The sequence below is a fragment of the Oryctolagus cuniculus genome, chromosome 7 (assembly GCF_964237555.1).
Source record: "Oryctolagus cuniculus chromosome 7, mOryCun1.1, whole genome shotgun sequence".
Classification (NCBI taxonomy): domain Eukaryota; kingdom Metazoa; phylum Chordata; class Mammalia; order Lagomorpha; family Leporidae; genus Oryctolagus; species Oryctolagus cuniculus.
Window position 1 is genome coordinate 123,913,174 of NC_091438.1, and position 14,111 is coordinate 123,927,284.

At 43.7% G+C, this 14,111-nt stretch overlaps 1 protein-coding gene and 1 long non-coding RNA gene across 4 annotated transcripts in view; one reads left to right on the forward strand and one right to left on the reverse strand.

Moving 5' to 3' along the window:
- LOC138850657 (uncharacterized) overlaps positions 1–1,126 on the reverse strand; it is a 64,790-nt gene extending 63,664 nt beyond the window's left edge. Inside the window, exon 1 of the long non-coding RNA XR_011390724.1 lies at positions 1,012–1,126. This is a non-coding gene — a long non-coding RNA (uncharacterized lncRNA). The remainder of the gene's footprint in view (positions 1–1,011) is intronic.
- Positions 1–14,111, forward strand: part of LOC100353437 (AGBL carboxypeptidase 4) — a 669,119-nt gene that overhangs the window by 234,358 nt on the left and 420,650 nt on the right. The window lies entirely within an intron of this gene.

Consider the following 14,111-nt stretch of genomic DNA (forward strand, 5'->3'; position numbering starts at 1 on the left):
GTAAAATATAGTAGCTTCCTCAACATCTCCCTTCACATGTGGTTAGCGTGGGTCACATTTGCACAAAAACACAAGAATGTCACCAGAGAAGATATTCTTCTTAGACACTGAGACATAATATAGAGGGATTTAAAATAGTGGGGGTGGGGATATAAAAGAAGGACTGAAATAAGGCAGAGGAGAGTGGTAAGGACCAGAGCAAAAGCAATATAAAAGCAATAGCAAGGTAGGGTAGATTATAAAATTGTGTCTAAAAGATACAATCTCTGGTATGACCTGGCCAGGAGACCAAAATAGGGAGTTGAGAACTTCTGAAGGGCTCCTGATGAATCCACACTGTTCTCATTTGGCTTGGGCTAGCTCAAAGGCTTACAGCTTCTCTAATGCACTTAGGATGGGTCTTCAAAAAGTTCACAGAAAATAATATCATGGAAAAACTATACATGAGTTTCCAAATTATTTTGAACTAAGGTTAATTTATCTTTTAGCTCTACTCTTCCAAAAACTTCCTGAATTTCCCTTATGTTTCCAATATAATGATCTGAAATCAGACCCTCAAACCATGTTTGTCAGACCTGGTAAACTATTGGCACTCTGAGGAGCTCTGCAGCTCAGCTAGGTGTCCAGTACCTATGGTGCTTACAAGGACTTAAATTTGGCTAGCTGATGACCTTGGGCAAGATACTCAGCGTCCCTGTGTCTCAGTTTTCTCATTTATTAAAATGGGGCCTATAACATTAATTTTCCCCAGGATTGTTTCCAGAAGTCAGTATATCAATATATGTGTAGACGATAATTCATTGACAGAACATGCAAGACTTTACGTAAAGAGCAACCTGACGTTTTCCTGTTACTGGTGCTCCAGATCTGTTCAGAGTGGGTAACCCTTATCCTGCCTGGCAAAAAAATGCACGTTAGGGCAACAGAAAGACCTTAGATTCCTTTAATTAATGAACAGCCTCAATTCAATAATTACAAATATCCAATTCCAGACAATAATCAAGACTAAACCTGACTTGACTGTCTTCTTCTCCAGTCCCTCTTTTCCCTCTACATCTGGCCAGTTGGGAGCTTGCAGGGCTTGGGGAGAGGGAGTAGTCACGCTTCTCTGTCTGTCTTTCACTCAGCTCCTCCCACTAGCTCACCAAGGTTGGAGTGAAGGGAACAGAAGGACCTCAGTCGCCTCACAATCTCCTCAGCTGGCTTCAGGTTGTCTGTGCCTGGGAGATGTTTACAGCTTGCGCTCGCTTGCTCTCTCTCTCTCTCTCACACTCGCTCTTGCTCTCTCTCTCTCTCTCTCTCTCTCACTCTAGCTATCCCTCCCCACACCTTTCTCTGTCTCTCTTGAGTGCTTTGGTGGACTCTGTGGAGGATCCTCTGCTTAAAGGCAGCCATCACTTTGGCAATGTGTCCCACCCCTCCTACAGTCACTGCCCTTATTTCCTGCTATTCTGGCAGTCTACTGCCTGTAGAGTGTCTCCAGGAGTCCAAATGGTACCAGACTGATTCTCTCTGCCATGCATCTCACATCTGCTCTGAATCTGTCACTTTGGCAAGCACCAGGATCATCAGCCAGTCTCAGCCTCCTGCTCATGAGATTTCTCAGACTGGAGTAAGAATTCAGTCCACTCTGCTCTCATTCCCCAAGCACAGGCAAGGAAGAAGCATGGCCTAGTCCTTTGAGGATGTGGAACATTGAACTCCTGGGACCAGAATCCCCGTTATGAAGCATTCTCTTTAATTTCCAACGCTCTTTTCCTTTAGATCCTTTAAGTGGGGAATGGGCTTCGATTTATAGATTTTTACTTAGAAATTCTGTATAAATCGTGACATTCCTTCAGAATATAGAATGCCTTCATTTCCTGGTGCCTCAGATGAAACATCCACTTTCGTATCCTTTGACGTAGAACAAATGCTTGTTACATGTCACTGTGTCAGGTTGCCCAAGTAGACACTCATTTAATTTTTTTAAAACTTGTATTGCTGTATCTCTTCCCTATGACATCATGCCTTGCCCTTCTTTAGGTATCCTCCCTTGCCTTGTTCTGCCATCCAAGGGGTCTACAAAGAGTTCATGCAAATGCATAGTGTGAAAAAGCCAACCATGTGTGGCTTTCAAAATGTTTTGCACCAAAATAAATTTATCCTTTTGTTTCATTTTCCATAAAATTTTTGAAGTACCCCCATACTTAGCACAAAAAATGGTCATTGAACTCAGTCACACAAGAAAAAAAGAGTGAATACTGTGATTAGGAGTCCTCTGAAAAGGCAACATTTCCTTACCTTTGCTCTTTCAGACCCATTGAGTTGTCTGAAATTGATGAATCAAAATATGTAAGAGAATGAAAAATAGATGACATAAATTTTAGAAAATGGTGGCTTGGAGATGGATGAAGGGTACATTAAAGCAGCTGTCTTCTGGGCCTATTAGCAGGGGGAGGAGGACGCGACAAAGCACAGGGAACAGCAGAAACGCTAGGGTTTTCAGACTGAAAGCAGATGGCGAGTGGATGAATCAGTGAAAGGCGGCAAAACCATCTCCAGAGTGGCAGTGCTCAGCAAGGGCAGGCTGCCACTGGGACTCCGAGAGAAAGGCAGGGCTGGGCGAGCACAGGGAGGCAGGAGGGCTCGATTTACCAACTGCTGACCAAGCACCAGCTGACCTACAGAGAGCAAGAGCATTAGGAAGGCTCTATTCTACTCTCATCTTTGATGCTTTGCTGTGCCTTAAACAAGTCTTCTTGTTTAAGCCTTCTCTAAGCATCGCTTTCTACATCTGTAAGTGAAAAGAGATAATATAAACATTCTATAAGGGTCTGATTTTCAGCCTTTGTGAAAAAACATAATTTTGCTTTGTGTGATGTTGCTAAGAAAGATATTTTCCCTTTTAGCCTCAACATGTTTTGAGTACCCCAGTCACCTGGATTTAGCAACTGTTTGTTTTTAAAATTAACAAGGCAAGGAGGAAGGAAGGGAGAGACAGGCTGGGGGAAGAGAGAAAGAACTTTAAAGGGCAATCAGTCACTGATACCACAGTGTGAGAGTATTCCATCAGATTGTTTTCCTCAAATGGGTAACACTGAGGGACTGGGTTGTCCGATGAGAGTGAGTATCCTGAAGACAACTGGAGTATGTTGCACTCTGAGGAATAGAAAAGGCCTTGATGGGTTAATGCATGAGAAGCTTAGGACAATATGCATTTATCCTTTCATTTGACAAATATTTTTGGAGCACTTGAAGCACTAAGGGTTCAGTTGAGGTTAGTGCAGAAAAATGGGAGAGGAGGGAATAGCTGAAGAGCTCTAGCCTCAGAGACCTCATGGATTTTAATGTAATGAAAAAGGAATAATAGGCTGCAATGTGATCCAAAAGAAAGGTGGATGCTGCTCTCCTGCATTCTCTACCTCATACATTAGCCCCTTTGCTAATTCATTCTGCAAATATTCATTGAGACCCTACTATAAATAGGATCACTATATTCAGTGTACTGTTGAGACCCAACTCCATAAGGCACGGTGCTAGAGATAAAACATTGGATAAGCAAGAATCCCTACCCCTTGTGAGACCTTCACTCTAGCAGAGTAGACAAACATTAAGCCACCAAGCACACTAAGTTAATTATTCTAAAACGTGATGAAGGAGAAGCACAAGGTTCTATGAAAACACACAGTAAGGAGGCCAAACCTCCCCAGGACCATCGGGCCATCGGGAAAGGCTTTTCTGAGGATGTAACTTCTGAGCAGGGTCTGAAGGCTGAGTAAGAGCTGATTGGATAGGAAGGAAATGGGGAGAAGTGGACAGGGGAAGTGCTGATAGGAAAGAGAAAAGGTATGGTGGCCAGAAGCAAAGGTGTCCTGGGGAGCGGTAAGTCTCCCATTAGGAGCTAAGTACCTCAAGTGTGCCCTGGGTCCCGAGTGGTGGCCTGTGGCCTGCTCCTCTGTCCTGCTCACGTGGAGATTTCTCCACAAAGTCATGTCTCTTACTTCCTCCATGACGTCCTTAACTGAGCTCCACTGCCCTCGGGCTGTCGAACCCCCCGTCCCCTGCTTTCCTCTGCCCTTCTCCCTATGAAAGCTTGTGTTACCCATGCGACTGGGAGTCCTAGTGAATGGAGAACAGGTATCTTTGACCTCTTTGTCCCTCATGCCTGACACAGAATCTGGCATCGAGTGGATATGGAAGGAATCTACCAAGGTATCTGCCCGGCCACAGACTTCGTTCTGGACCCTGGGAGTACAACGTGGAATTGGGACACAGCTTCTAGTGTAAGAGGAAGGCAGGAATGCAGGGAATGGTGCAAAGATTTTGAGCATCTACTCATATACAAAACCCTGTTCTAGGTTCTTTGCCCATATTAGCTTGTTTAACTGTCACAACAGTCCTTTAATAGTTTTATTCTTTTCCCACTTGGTTGAGGAAGCTGACGTTTTGAGAGGCCAAGATTTTCTGCCTAAGGTCACTCAGCTATTGAGCTATGAATTCTGAATTCAAATCCAGGTCCACCTGGCTCTAAAACTGTTTTCTTCTACCACATCCCACTCTACAACTAATTCAACATCTTACTACGTATACTGTGAACGGACTGGGGGTTTCTACAGTAGCCCTTCAGTCTTTTGTAAGGTGCATCCTTAGTATCTTTTCCTTTGATAAAAAATCTACTTTGTTTCTGGGAAAAGGCAAGGAATATGCCACCCTTGGATTTTATAATCGTAAATGTCATACTTCGCTATGTGAATATAGTTATGATTGCTAAGTTTGGAAGCCAGTTCAGTATTATAAAACAGTCCCCACTGGGGTAAAAAACTTCTTGACTCCAGAGGCCCTATTGGTTTGCAGGATCAAGAGAAAAAGGCACTGGAGAGTGAGCTGAACCCAGATCAGACAGTCAGTCCCTTCTGTCCATTCTTCATGTCCCCTTGTAAGTGTCCCTGAGATTGTGGAATAGAGGCAGCTTGCCTTGTAGAATCAGGGAGATCTGCTTCAAATTCCATCTCTGCCACCTCCTGGGTGGCAAGTGACTTAACTTCTGAGTTCTGTTTTGAAAATGGACAGAAAAAAACAACCCTGTTCCTTGTTATGAAGACGAAATGAGATAATGCAAACAAATCCAATGGCCTGGGCTTCTGTTAATATAATTGAGGACACATGGAGGTCATTAACTGCATTTCTGTATCCCTGTACCCCTACGTGTTCTAGCAGGAAATCCAATGTTTTACACTGCTTCTTTCCAATGCTAAAGGTCCCAAGGAGTGTTACAAGTGTGCGTACAACCCTCCTGGTTCTTACTTGCTAGCAAGCTTAGCTGAGACTTCACAATGCTAAGCTTCAATCTACCTGGTAACTTCTTCTAGGCCAGAACCTTACTCCTGTGAACACTGTGTTCATCATTGCCATTATCTTCAGAGCTGAAAATCTGCGCCCCGTGGAAATGAAGTGGAATGCCAAACTTGTGCCTCGATGCCAGAAGTTAACTTACCACAGAACAGCACTCCCATGACATGCCCTCTTTGTCATACTCATTTCCAGGGTATCTATAGCAAATATTGTGGGCTCCAAAGTATTACAGAATTTAGTGATTCATTTCTTTTGACCCACACATGCAGAGCTTAATCCACGTCACATACCCAGACTACCAGTGTATCTGATACTGGCTATCTCGGGAACCACCACTGCCCTCTGATGTTCAAGGTCCTACTTCCCATCAGGCTTAGCATGGCCAGTGAACCAGTGTTTGCCACCTGAGAGCAGTGTAGACAGCAAGAAAATATCTGTAAATCATTCTCATTTCCTTAAAAGCTACTTGGATTCTCCAAAGGGTAGTTTCCATTCTTCCAAATCAGCTAGCAGTGATGAAAGGACCTGTCCTGGCATCCTCACTACCACTTACCTACTGTCTACTTGAAACACATCACTTGAATGCTGACTGCCAAATTTCTCAACTCTTAAGTAGGGATCAGTAGTCTCCATACTGCTCATCTCACAGGGACATTATAATTTTGAAGGAAGTTGCCTAGAAAACTGTAGAGGGACTGCAACAAGATTTCACAACCTCAGCACTGTCACCAACTAGGGCTGGTTAATTCTTTGGTGAAGTGAGCTGTCCTGTGTATTGTAGGATGTTTAACAGCATTGTGGCCTCTCATTAGATGCCAGTAGTGCCCTCCCCCAAGCTGTGACAACTGCAAATATCTCCAGATAGCATCAGGGTTTTTTTGAGATTTATTTTTATTTATTTGATAGGCAGAGTTAAAGAGTGAGAGAAAGAGAGAGAAAGAGAGAGAGAGAGAGGTCTTCTACCCGCTGGTTCACTCCCCACTTGGCTGCAATGGCCAGGGCTGGGCCAGGCCGAAGCCAGGAGCCAGGAGCTTCTTCTGGGTCTCCCACATGGGTGCAGGGGCCCAAGGATTTGGGCCATCCTCTGCTGATTTCCCAGGCACATTAGCAGGAAGCTGTATTGGAAGTGGAGCAGCCGGGACTCAAACCAGCACCCATATGGGATGTCCGGCACTGCAGGCAGCAGCTTTAACCTGCTATGCCATAGTGCTGGCCCCAGATAGCATCAGCTTTTCCCTCAGGGCTATAATTATTCCTGGTTGAGAAACCCTGGAGTACAGGATTATCCATTATGAATGTTGATACCGTTATTTTGAATTGGAATTCAAAGCAGAGTGCTCTCTTTGAGAAATGAGAACCACACTGGAGGGCAGAGTAAGGCCTCATCTGCCTATATGGGGGTGGGGGAAGAGGACAGACATAGCAGATACAGAAGCTGATTTGCCTGATCTTAGCTGTATCACTCAGACACACTGTTGGGTCAAGGATAGGAAGATGATTGAAGGGCAAACAATACTCATCTCCCTGTAAGCTCCAAAGAGTAGACCAACACCCAGCCTAATCTGTGCAGTGCTCCTGCCTTCCTCCCACCCTCCTGGAAGCCCCATTCGTGAGCTTTTAATTTGTTTTCACAGCAGTTTGAACAAATTGAATTTGTTAATTAAAGTGGTAAAATGAAATGCTGAGCATTATTGACTAGATGCTAATGCCATTAACAGGACTGAAGAAGAGGGACCCAGGCTGTCAATCGCTGTACAAATCAGATCAGCAGAGGCCACAGTACAGGCTACCCCTGAAGGCTGGAGGCACAGACCTGTTTACGTGTTATGTGATTTTGTCTTTATCACTAGGATCTGTAATTTTCAAGACATTCTTTTAGAAATAGTTAACTCCTTTGTACCAGATTTTGTTCTGTGTGCTAGAATGTATTAATGAATCACGCCAAACTCCACCCTCAGATTTTGGTTCAAATCCAGACATGCAACTGACTGTCACAGTCAGTGACTACACCTTCAGTTTCTTGTCTGGTAAAAGGGGGATGATAGTAATAGTACCTACTTCACAGGGCTGCTGTAAAGACCAAATACAGCAATCCAGATAAAGTATTCAACACAGTGCATGCCACATTGTAAATGTTTAGTGACAGTCATTGTGTACTTACTAACACATACAGTAAACACAAACATTTGGGGGAACACTGGAGGAAAGAAGGATTAGATCTGCTTTGAGGAGATTGATTAAGGAGTATTTGAAATGTGACATTTGGAGTTTGGCATTCCAGATGGAGAAATAGGAGAAAAGCTTGAGAAGACTGAGAAAAGAGGACATGCAAAGTTACAAGCCAATCAGTAGTGGGATGGTAGAAATATATGGGGACAGCCAAAGGGCTGGGTTTGAAAGATATTCTAATCTCATTCTCACTTCAGGCATTTATATCTGCTAGGACCCATCCCTGAAATGGTCTTCCACTCATCTTCCTGCTGACTCTTTCTCATTCTCAGCTTAAATGTCACCCCTTGGAGAAGTCATCTTCAGCTGTCTGTTCTAAAGAGTCAGTCCTGTTCTCTGATGGAACTCTATTTCCTCCCTCTACTTACTACAATGTATAATTAAACGTGTTATCTACTTGCTTACTGATTTAATCTCCGTCTCACTAGGCTGTAACTCCATAATGGCAGAGATCATATTTATGTTTTCACCTCTGGATAATCAATCCCCAGCATAACACAGAGCCTGACATATCATAGGCATTATTTGTTGGACAGATGACTGAGGTACCAAAAATAGGCAGATAAGGCATAACTGCTTTCGTTTGCATAAGGCTCATACATTTTGGTCAATAACATATACATATTGATGAATCACTTCAGAAGAGGAAGAAGAGCTAATACTTGTTGAATACCTATTATGAGCCATGTATTTTAAGTGTTTTGTTTCTTTTTTTTTTTTTTTTTTTTTTGACAGGCAGAGTGGACAGTGAGAGAGAGAGACAGAGAGAAAGGTCTTCCTTTGCCATTGGTTCACCCTCCAATGGCCGCCGCGGCCGGTGCGCTGTGGCCAGCGCACCGCGCTGATCTGATGGCAGGAGCCAGGAGCCAGGTGCTTTTCCTGGTCTCCCATGGGGTGCAGGGCCCAAGCACCTGGGCCATCCTCCACTGCACTCCCTGGCCACAGCAGAGAGCTGGCCTGGAAGAGGGGCCACCGGGACAGAATCCGGCGCCCCGACCGGGACTAGAACCCGGTGTGCCTATGTCGCTAGGCGGAGGATTAGCCTAGTGAGCCACGGCGCCGGCCGTAAGTGTTTTGTTTCTAATTTTTCCAATAACCATAGGAGGTAGATATTATAGTCCCAATTTTAGGGATAAGGAAGTTGAGACTCAGAGAAGTTAGATTACTTACAAAAAGTACCTTGCTGATTAGTAGGAGAACTACAGTTAAAAACCCAGGTTTGTCTGGCCACCATACCAGTGCCCAGGAAAAACCAGGTTTAGAATTATTTCAAAGAGACTAAGAACACGAAGCAATACTGCCTGTGAAAACCCTTAGCAGTGACTGCCCAGAGACCTGAGTTCCAGCACCAGAGTCATGTGGTTAAATCTTTTTTAAAAAAAATATTTTTACTTGTTTGAAAGGAAGAATTATAGCAAGAGGTAGAGATGGGGGTGGGGAGGTATCTTCCATCACTGGGTTCACTCCCCATTGACTGCAATGACCAGGGCTGGGCCAGGCTGAAGCCAGGTGCCAGGAGCTTCTTCTGGGTCTCCCACATGGGTGCAGGGGCCCAAGCACTTGGACCACCCTCTGCTGTTTTTCCAGGCCATAGCAGAGAGCTGGATGGGAAGTGGGGCAGCCAGGACTCGAACCAGCACCCATATGAGATGTTGGCACTGCAGGCCTGGGCTTTAACCCGGTGTGCCATAGTGGGTTATGGGTTAACCTTTTTTTTTTTTTTTTTTTTTGACAGGCAGAGTGGACAGTGAGAGAGAGAGACAGAGAGAAAGGTCTTCCTTTGCCATTGGTTCACCCTCCAATGGCCGCCGCGGCCGGTGCGCTGCGGCCGGCGCACCGCGCTGATCCGATGGCAGGAGCCAGGAGCCAGGTGCTTTTCCTGGTCTCCCATGGGGTGCAGGGCCCAAGTACTCTGGCCATCCTCCACTGCACTCCCTGGCCACAGCAGAGAGCTGGCCTGGAAGAGGAGCAACCGGGACAGAATCCGGCGCCCCAACCGGGACTAGAACCCGGTGTGCTGGCGCCGCTAGGCAGAGGATTAGCCTAGTGAGCCGCGGCGCCGGCCTATGGGTTAACCTTTTTAATAGTTGCCTGCTCTTTGAGTCTGAAAAGCTCCAATTTTACTGTTGAAAATGTAAATTTCATAATCAGGCAATAATAAGGTAAAGACTTATCTGATTTTTTGTATTTATTCGACTTCCATTAAAGTCATCAAAAGTGATTTATTGATTACCAAAGCGGGGGGGGGGGACCACTCCAAATGTCAAATGTTTTCTGGCAACCCAATTGATGCTGGGCCCTGGGGTAGCAGTCAGTGAATGTATTGGAGAAACAAAATGTACTTGAATCCCATAATCAGAATCTGTGGTCTGTGAATACCTTATTTTTTGAAGGCATACCACACAATATAAGCACTATTCACAAAAGAAAGCAAATCTATAAAACTGACTTAGTAGTAATGAAACTGACTTACCAAAGGCTTTGGGTTGGGATAGCTAAAGCTATCACATGAGGATGGAATTGCTATAAATAATCTTAACAGTAAGAATAGGTAAAAAACCCCCCTTATTCAGTCAAGTACCATGTTATATGACTCCAAAGCTAATCTTGGCTCCTCCATTTTCTACTCATGACAACTTGAACAATATGTTTTACCTCTTGAGTTTGATGTTCTCATCTACACAGTGGGCTTATGCCTTGCACAGGGATCTCTAACAGGAAGAATCACAATTGAGAATTACAGGCTTAGATTCATGTCAAGTTCTTAGGAAAATCACATTCTTGCTCTGGGTTTTGCTCTGCCCATTGTCAAGGAGGGAGGTTGTAATATACACATGCCAAAGAGCCTTCTGATTGTGATATTTTGTGTTTTTAAGGGTACAAAGCTCTACCCACACGTAAAAAATGGTTGATTTGCAGTCGTCGTTCAGGGAGATTCCCTTCTGATTCTGACTGATTCTGAGAGGGTTGCTCCAGCTTTTCCTTGAACTTACTGTGGAACCTTAGAAAAGTCACTTAACATGAGACTGAGTTCTCTCATCTGAAAAAGGGGTAAATTTTTACCTTTCAGCATGATTTTCTGAGAATGTAAGATGAATAATGGAAGAAACTTCACAAACGAATTGTAAAATGCCTTTTCAGTATGATTTGCAAAACAACACTGGGATGTTTTGTTCTCACCCAGGGAGCCAAGAAAGTATATCATAGCCAGATTGGGAGTGGCTACTTCAATAGCACCGAATGCTTAAGCCCTGCTCAAGGACTCAAAAGTACTTCCAGGTCAGACTCAGGGTCATACACCAGAGTGCAGCCCTCCTGGGCCCTGCGGAGCTGTAGAGAATGTAAGGGCCCCCTGAGCCTGCCACTTAGCAGTCTCCTAACAAGCCTGCTTCCAGCTGACTCTTCTTGTCTCTTTTGAGCTCGGAAAAGCTCTCTGTGAAACTTTCACTGGCTTGTCAACATAGAGGGGGACTTCCCAAAAGAGCAGACGAAAGAGAGGAAAGATACTGAGCAAAGGCAGAAAGGCAAATGTTTTACTTTACAGAAGCAGGGGAGGTAGACTTGCTTTTTTACAATTACCATAGAACTTGACTCTAGTCCTGGATAAAACCTACCCAAGATCAGACCCATCTGAGAGATGGAGTCAAGTAAATTTCCACTTAGAAGAGCTAGATTGGAGAACATGGCTGATAAAAGGGGCAACAAATACTGAACCCTGGAAACCTTCTTTACTGCCCAGTCACAGGCAGCAGGCAGACAGAGCACAGGTGTAGAACTGAGTTCATGCTGTCTGTAGGTAGGCTGATTCCAGACAGAGCATAAGCTTAGTGCTCAATTCTCTCACTGCCACCATTGGGTAAGTTACTCCCATTCCCTAAGGAGAAGAGAGTAAGGGAAGGGGATGTGGTGGGGATAGGCGTTTTGCTCTAGTGCAGGTTTCTCCATATTGACATCTATCCACAGCAAATGGAGAGATTAGAGTGTTCTAAGCAGGGTAATGACATAGTGAAATTTGTGTTTTGGAAACAACACTCTAGGATATGAGTAGAATATGGATTTATATCCAAAGTACAGTGGATGTTGATATAAATTCATGCTTTTGTAACCGCTCAACAGGCTGTAACAAACATTGATTGATTAATTCAATAATATTGACTCATTTGAACTCTTAGAACTTAGTATATTCAAGGGATGATATTGTGGCATAGTGGGTTAAACCACCTCCTATAGTGCCAACATTCCATATAGGTGCTGGTTCAAGTCCTGGCTGCTCCACTTCTGATCCAGATACTTGCTAATGCACCTGGGAAAAGCAGCAAAAGATACCCCAAGTGCTTGGGTACCTGCACCCATGTGGAAGACCCAGAAGAAGCTCCTGGCTCCTGGCTCCTGGCACCTGGCTTTGGACTGGCCAACCTCTGGCCATTGCAGCCATTTGAGGAGTGAACCAAATGATGGAAGATATCTCTGTCTGTCTCTCTCTTTTTCTGTCTGTCTCTCCCTCTCTTTTTCTGTAACTCGCCTTTCAAATCAATAAAATCTTAAAAATCACTCATTTGCCTGAAGCTTTAGTCTTAAAAAAACAGCATATTCAATATCCTTGTTGAATGAATGAATGAATGTTTGAAAATATGAACTGGAAGGTTGGCTTCTAGATGCAAGGTGCAGGACTTGGTGATTTAGATTAGCACAGCAGAAGCAGAAGCATAAAGGGGAACTTGGAGAGATGACTAATATAAGTATATCTCATAACACTTGGAGCCAGGGGATGAACAGAACAACATAAAAGTTTTAGGGATCCTGGATAAAGGATGAGACTCAGAACCAATACAGCAGCTGTGAAAATGGAAAGAATGATCTAAAGATTCTTTTAAGACTAGTTTCAGAGATGAGGATTATTATAGTATCTCAGAGGGTTCCCAAGCTTCTGTCTTAAAGAACCAGGTACATGGCCTTTTATTTCCCTTTCCTGGGATAGGGAATAATGGAGGAAAATCATATAGAGGGAAGATGCCAACAATTCGCTTCAGGGCATTTTGATTTTGAGGTCAATGTGGTGATGTCCAATAGGCAATTGTGGGGTGGTCTGAAGCTCAGGGAAAAAAAGAGACCTAGATTCCCACCAAGAATTCCCCCTGTGTGGTATTTGCTTAAGTAAAAATGTAATCTCTCCCTCAAATTTCACTTTTGTGAGTGGAACATGGTACTATTAATAACTGTATTAGATGCTGGGACATGTGGTCACCCCACCTTGCTGCCCTGATCACCTTATTCTCTGTCTCTGCACCTTGCTAAGCCCCTGGGATACCTCCTGATGAGTGACACCCCACCTGGCATGATGGTTCGGTGCCTTTAACCCACTCTCTCCTCTATTTAGAAAACTGCACCTCTCAGCCAGGCCCCAGACACATACATTATTGAATCATTCAGCCTAGGGTCTCCAGGGATATGGAACCTATTCTCAATCCTTTACCATTAGATAAACATTAGGGAAAAGAAAGGGAATTAAGCCTTCCTGCAACTCCCCAGGGGCACTTACCAAAATAGGCTACCTCGTCAAAACAGCATTGAACTAACTGGGTGAGCAACATCAACAAGGGAACCTGGGGGAGAGGCATGAGCTCATGCTGAGAAGGCAGCTAGGGAAACAAGGAAAATGCAAATCACGTTTCCAGCCTTGGTAACTACAGGGGACAGAGATTAACAAAGGAAAGGCCACCTTCCTCCCTCTCCCCTAAGCAGTGCCCACAGCTCTCCCAGCACAAGGTTAAGTGGTGGTGATTAGAAAAAATAATAATAGTTTATGTTTGTGAATAATTTACAATCTCCAAGACAGTTTCCTATCTGGCATTTCATTTTGATCTTTAGCCAAAAGCCTGACAAGAAAACAGGAAAAGAATTGCTATTCCTATTTCATGTTACTGGAAACTGAAGGTCAGAGATGTGAAGCGACTTACCTGCGGTCACACAGAGCTGCCTGTTTTTAAGAATGGGGTTCTTCTGATGCATTGAAGGAAAGGGAGTAGACTTGTTCTGTGTCTACAAACCTGCAGACATCAGGTCTGATGGATACAAGCTTTAGGGATCTTAGGAAATCAACCACCAACTGATGATATGGGCTGCCTTGTTAGACAATGAACGCCTTGTCTCTGGATGAATTTAAAGAAAAGTTGGAGGATGGTTACATTTTAAAGAGAATTCACTGCACTAAATAGAATGTTGAATTAAATGATCTCTAAGATTTTTCCATTTTCTGAACATTTATTTAACATTTACCGTATGATAAATGCCATGTACAAGTATGTGTATATAGACCCACATATGCATGCACTTACATATATAAAGAGAGACACATTTGAGTATATAAATATGTATCAATAAACATACATATATATATATGTATTATAGATTAATTGTGGGCAATAGGGTATTATAATTTAAATTAGAACTGAGACTCATTGAAGGTAATACACTTGACATAATGTGATACTAATTCAGGCCTTTCCTTAAAGGAAATAGCATGTAACAAACTTTGTGTAAAATAGTAA